Source organism: Mchenga conophoros, linkage group LG14 (assembly GCF_057382185.1).
Source record: "Mchenga conophoros isolate Kocher_MC1m ecotype Shallow Benthic linkage group LG14, M_conophoros_male_GT1.1, whole genome shotgun sequence".
In the NCBI taxonomy this organism is placed as follows: Eukaryota; Metazoa; Chordata; class Actinopteri; order Cichliformes; family Cichlidae; genus Mchenga; species Mchenga conophoros.
Genome location: NC_140539.1, coordinates 31,007,628 through 31,014,136, shown reverse-complemented (window position 1 = coordinate 31,014,136; position 6,509 = coordinate 31,007,628).

Here is a 6,509-nt window from a genome sequence, read left to right as displayed (position 1 = left end):
CTGCCAGTAACAGCTAGTAAATAAATTATCAGCATAACCACACCAACTGCTACAGGCCTTTTGACTATGTCAAACCCACCTATAATAAAATGTGTTAGTTTGGTTGATGCATTCTGTAAAGACATATTTAAAAAATTAAATTACAATAAGTTTCAAATTGGAATTGATAAAGTAAAAAGACAAAAATAAAAAACACCTCTCAAAGCAAAAGGTGGTAAAAGATATTGCAAATCTTTAGTAGGAGTAGACAGTGATTAAGAACAAAAAAATAATAGCCCAGCTAAACAGACAGTTTGGCTTTGATGACAAAGCATCTGTGCTTTCGCATTTTAAGCCTCACAAGAACCGTACATTCTCACTCTGCACTCCCGTCATCCAGTGACACTGCATTGTGGCATAGACAATTTTCTATTTACATAACCGCAGAGATTGCAGAACCACGCTCCCATCCACCCAAAGGTAGGATGAGGATGGCTGGATACTTTAATTTACTTTTACTTTAGCTCCTTAGAGTTGCTATAACACAGAAGCTATCACAAAAAGAAAATTGCACCTTTGAAAATATTAACTTAACTAATGGCAGTTATTTTTAACACTGACAGTAGATCCATCACGGATGAAGCAACGACAAAATAACAAATAGTTTTGTACTTGATTAAGATTAACTACATTCTATGTAGTATTTTAATAGTTCGTTTAAAGAAAATTTCACATATACAAAGGCGCCGGTTTAGCTCACTGGGATAAGCTGGCTGAGAGCAGCCGCCCGGGTTCGAATCCAAGCTTTGGCCTTTTTCAAAATCAGAGATTCTGATTTTTATTCTGATTGATCTCTCTAGATTCTGAGATAAATTCTGAGATAAATCAGAATCTCTGATTCTGATTCCGGTTTATCTCCACCTCTGGTTTCCTGGTCAACCCCCTAAAGTGAACTGAAACAAAACCACAAAAAACAAAGAATCCGAAGCACTCAGTCCAAACACAATTGCATAAGAGTCCGAGACCCTGTTTCAGGAGAGCGACCATGATCTGGGCAGAAAAGGAGTTCATGGCGAAGTAGTTCAGGTGGCCGACCTGGAGGCCGATGGCACAAGAGTCCAAAGTCAGGCAGATCAGGGGGTCGCCCTGGAGGTCGAGGGCACAAGAAGTCCATAGGTCAATGGTTCAGGTGGCCAGTGCAGTTCAGGAGGCCGTCCAGGACGGCAATGATGCCCAGCTGACGGCCCGGAAAGTGGCCGGTGACGGGACAGTCATGAGCGTGGCTTGGCGGCCCCCATCGAGGCAGGAGGCCAGACGGGCTTCTCGGGCCCTCCAGCAGACGAGGCGTGGGACTGGACGGGCTCCTCAGGCTCTCCAGCAGACAATGCGTGGGACTGGACGGGCTCCTCCGGCCCTCCAGCAGGCGAGGCGACAGGCTGGACGGGCTCCTCGGGCTCTCCAGCTGACTTGGCGTGGGGCTGGACGGGCTCCTCGGGCCCTCCAGCTGACTTGGCGTGGGGCTGGACGGGCTCCTCAGGCCCTCCAGCTAACGTGGCAGGAGGCTGGATGGGCTCCTCAGGCCCTCCAGCAGAAACATGAGAAGGTGCAGGCGCCTGCAAGGCAGCAAGCGCTCCCCCGTGGGTTCTTAGTATGGGTGTGGAGCTTAGCTTTCGCCCTGGCTGACCTCACCCTGGGCACCGCAGTGGATGCAGGGTCAGACCAGATGCCAGCCACTCCCACCCGAGATGTAGAAAAGGGTGCAAGAGATGGCTGACCCACAGCTGCCCTGACCCTAGTAGCTGGAACTAGAACAGGTGCTGGCTGGGTGACCGCTGCCTCCACCCGGAATTCAGGCACGTGGGTAAGGTCGCGCGGCGCCTCAGCCACCCTGGGAGTAGGAGATGAGTCTGGAACATTAGTGTCTTGGGTTAGCATGGGAGCAATGCATGAAACAGTCCTTGAGTTTATTAAGTCTTTAAGACAAGTCATGCAGTCTGCATTCACTCTTTCTAAGGGGCAGAGCACAGTTCCTTCTGACTCACATGACTCTGTCCGTGCTTCAGCCTCTGAGGAAGACAGTCCAGCTACAAAAACAACACTCACATCTTTGCCCAAAGAAGGATTATTTATAAAGTCACGCCCAGTCCCAGCCTCTAGGGCGGCAGGCTTGTCCCCCCGAACTTTATTCTGAAGATCATAGTCTTTGAGTGCATTGTTAATGGGTCTGAAACAGGTGTTAGTCTCCTTGCTGGGAGACTCGGAATTGAGATTGAGAGCAGTGGCTGTGCTAGGGCTAAATAGTTCAAAACCATGATGCTCAACATCTTGAGAGAAACTGAAACCAGTCATTGGGGTTTCAAAATCCAAATTGCTATAAGCCACATTCATTTTCTCATTGTCAATATTCAGGATGGGTTCATGATTTGCTCATTTAACTTTTAACTCACTGAGCACAGGTTTTGCAGGCAAAACATGGTCCCCAGTAAACTCAAACACAGTCTCTTCACTTTTTAGATCATGAATTGCTACTCTGGAACCACAGACACTCACCGAGATTCCAGAAGGAACAGGAGGAAGGATGCCACAGTTCTTGACAACAGGCTCGGAAACACTCACCATGGCTAGTTCATTAACAGGGGGCATGACTTGGGGACTGAACAACTCAGGTACAGAGGCACCTTTATTATGAGTGACGTGCATAGACATACGCCTTTCCAGAGAGTCAGAATCCCCATCATTACCCACATTATGAACACCATGGATCATGGACGACTCATTAAATTTAACTGTGGAATCTAAGATGCCTGCAGGACCGCTACACTTGTCTATGGTAGCCTCTGCAACTGAATTTTGTAACCATGGCTGTGCTTTACAAAACCCAAATTTTGCCCGGCTAGCTCAGAAACAGTGTCTTTATTCATGCAAACCGCGGCACACAGATAGTTGGATTCATTGCTAACATCGGTCACTTCCAAACTATGAGTCTCTCTGTGCTTTTCAAACGCTGGTAACACAGTACCATTCTTCCTCTCCTCGGTGGAAGTTTAGGATGAAGAAACACCATCACTCACCTCCGGCTGTTGCAAGGGGTGACGACGATGCGGACGTCGTTTCCTTCCAGTAGGAACCCGTGAGCCCAACTGTGGAGCCTCCTGCATGCTGGATGGCGTTCCTGAGGCTGGAGAGCTAGGCACTGGTGGTGTGAGTCTCTGGCGACTCAGGGGGCCCCCGAGAGCCAGACGAGTTCCCTGGAAAAGGTGCTGATAATCGGGGTTGAGCCACGGCTCTCCCTGGAGCTCCTCCTCTAGCTGGGCACAAGCTGCTTCCTGCCGCTCATAGAGGTCGGGATCCTTGACACCCTTAGTAGATCCCTCTGAACAACTAAACACAGTTCTGTCAGCTTCAGAGCACAATTCCGCTATAGTTTCCGGCCCCGGCAAATCAATGCTCATCTCACTCTTCTCCACAGAAAGATCGTGAGGCACAAAAACACAGTCACTCACCGGAGTTCGCGCGGCGCTGCTTCTTTCTGGTAGCAGGTGCGATGGACGCTGATGCCATCAAAGCAGAGGGTGACGTGGTGGCAATCTCATCTTCTGCCCACATCCTCGCTAAAGACGAGGCAGGGGAAGTGAAGTCTGAGCGGGGAGTGTTTTGTTTATCCACACTACGTTTTGGTCTGCGTTTGAGTCCTCCTCTGCAACACATACGGTCTGCCCCAGCCAGACCGTGACAGTACGACCTGACCAGTATGGACTCAGCAGACCGCGAGCTCTATGAGCGTCGGGAGGCAACCTTCGCCCAACTGGAGGAAGAGCTCCATTGGAAGCCGTGGCGTACCCCCGACTACGAGCGCATTTTCCACGGGACTCGGCTAGCTCTCGGAGGTCCCAAGAGCTAGCCGAGTCCCTGTAACCGCTGTAAACAATGCGGTTACAGGAAAAACTGTGAGCACTTCTACCAGGTCTATAACACTCAGTTCAGGTTTTGTTAAGTCTGGTTCAGTCATCCCCAAGTCAGCTCACTCTAAGACCGTTAACCCAAGGATTCCGAAAACTATTAAAACAAAGACTGCTAATACTAAGACTGCAAAACATGAAGTGGACAGCGGGTTCATTTTTGATAGATCTGTTTTTGTCGACCCAGTACATGTTGACCCTGAGCCTGCCGTTTCTCGGACTGTTTTTTCTGAGCCTGCTCCTTTTCCTGCTCGTGTTTCTCCTCCCGGGGCAGCTCGGGCCCAGCGTACCTCTGCACCCGTACCAGTTCCTCGGGTGGGGGAGGCTGAGGCCCAGTTGGTCCCCGCTCTGGTTTCCAGGCCGGCTGAGGCTCTGTCCCTTTCTGCACCCGTACCAGCTCCTCGGGTGGGAAGGGCAGTTGCCCAGCCGTTGCCGGTGCCTGTTCCGGTCCCCAGGGTGAGGTCAGCCAGGATACAGCCCGTCTCCGCACCCGTACCTACTCCTCGGGTGGGAGTGGCTAGTGTCCGGCATGTGCCTGCACCCGTCCCTGTTTCTGCTAAAGGCTCAGGAGAGTTCAGTCCTCAACCATCACCACCATCACTACTGCATGCTTTTCAGTCTATAGCTCAGTCATTAGCTCTGTTAGCAGCCCAGTCCATAGTACACTTTCCTGTGCTTCCGTTAACTCAGCCCTTAGCCCACTGTGCAGCTCAGTCATTTGCTCCATCACCTGCTCAGCCTGTTGTTCAGCCAGTAGTCTCGGCACCTACTGGTCCTTCCACTGCTTCAGCTGGAGGGCCCGAGGAGCCCGTCCAGCCTCATGCCTCGTCTGCTGGAGGGCCCGAGGAGCCCGTCCAGCCTCATGCCTCGTCTGCTGGAGGGCCCGAGGAGCCCGTCCAGCCTCATGCCACGTCAGCTGGGGGTTCAGGAGAACCGCACCAGCCTCATGCCTCGTCAGCTGGAGGGCCCGAGGAGCCCGTCCGGCCTCATGCCTCGTCAGCTGGAGGGCCCGAGGAGCCCGTCCGGCCTCATGCCACGTCAGCTGGAGGGCCCGAGGAGCTCGTCCGACCTCATGCCACGTCAGCTGGAGGGTCCGAGGGGCCCGTTCGGCCACCCGTCTCCGCTGGAGGGCCCGAGGGGCCCGTTCAGCCACCCATCTCCGCTGGAGGGTCCGAGGGGCCCGTTCAGCCTCCCGTCTCCGCTGGGGGGTCCGAGGGGCCCGTTCAGCCGCCCGTCTCCGCTGGAGGGTCCGAGGGGCCCGTTCAGCCTCCCGTCTCCGCTGGAGGGTCCGAGGGGCCCGTTCAGCCGCCCGTCTCCGCTGGAGGGTCCGAGGGGCCCGTTCAGCCGCCTGTCTCCGCTGGAGGGCCCGAGGGGTCCGTTCAGCCCCACGCCACGTCAGCTGGAGGGCCCGAGGGGTCCGTTCAGCCCCACGCCACGTCAGCTGGAGGGCCCGAGGAGCCCGTCCAGCTGCCACCTGCGGCCGCCTCGCCGTCGTCTGGTCCGGCCTCGTCAGAGTCTTCATCCTCGTCTGGTCCGGCCTCTGCTTCTGCCACGCCTGGTCCGGCCTGTGCTTCTGCTACGCCTGATCCAGCTTCTGCCTGTGCTTCTGCTACGCCTGGGCCAGCTTCTGCCTGTGCTTCTGCCTGTGCTTCTGCTACGCCTGGGCCAGCTTGTGCCCGTGCTTCTGCCTGTGCTTCTGCTACGCCTGGGCCAGCTTCTGCCTGTGCTTCTGCTACGCCTGGGCCAGCTTCTGCTTCAGCGTCGCCTGGTCCTGTGCCCTCCAAGCCTCGGCCGGTACGCCTGACACTTGGGAGCCGCCGCTGCCTTCCGCGCGGCCGGCCCCCTGAACTACTCCGTCGTCTCCTTCGCCGCCGCCGCTGCCTTCCGCGCGGTCGGCCCCCGGATCGCCATCGCCTGAATTGCCAGCCGCTTTCTGGGCCACCAGCTGGACGTCACCGCCGTCGAGGTCGGCCCCCTGAACAGTTTCCACACCGTTGCTGTCCGCACGGTCGGCCCCCTGAACAGTTTCCACGTCGCCGCCGTTGCCGTCCGCACGGTCGGCCCCCGGAACTATTTGACCATGAACTCCTGTGCCGTCGGCCTCCGGGCCGGCCCCCTGATCAAATGAACTATGGACTTCTGGACCGTCACCCTCCAGGTCGGCCCCCTGAGGAGTTATGAACTGTTCCCTGCGCTCCTGTGTTTTTGATGGACATTTTGTTTTTGTGGCCTTGTTTCTGATGTTTAGGTTATTGTTTAGTTTTCACCGATTCCCGATTATTTTTACCCTCATTGCTAGCCTCAATAAACGGCTTGTTTTGTTTATCCACACTACGTTTTGGTCTGCGTTTGAGTCCTCCCCTGCAACACATACGGTCTGCCCCAGCCAGACCGTGACAACCTGCACACACAGATATCCCCCTAAAATAGCTAAAACTAAAAACAAACTAAAAACTACTTCCAAAAACATTCAGCTTTGATATTAATGAGTTTTCTGGGTTCATTGAGAACATGGTTGTTGTTCAATAATAAAATTATTCCTCAAAAATAACACTTTCCTAATAATTTTGC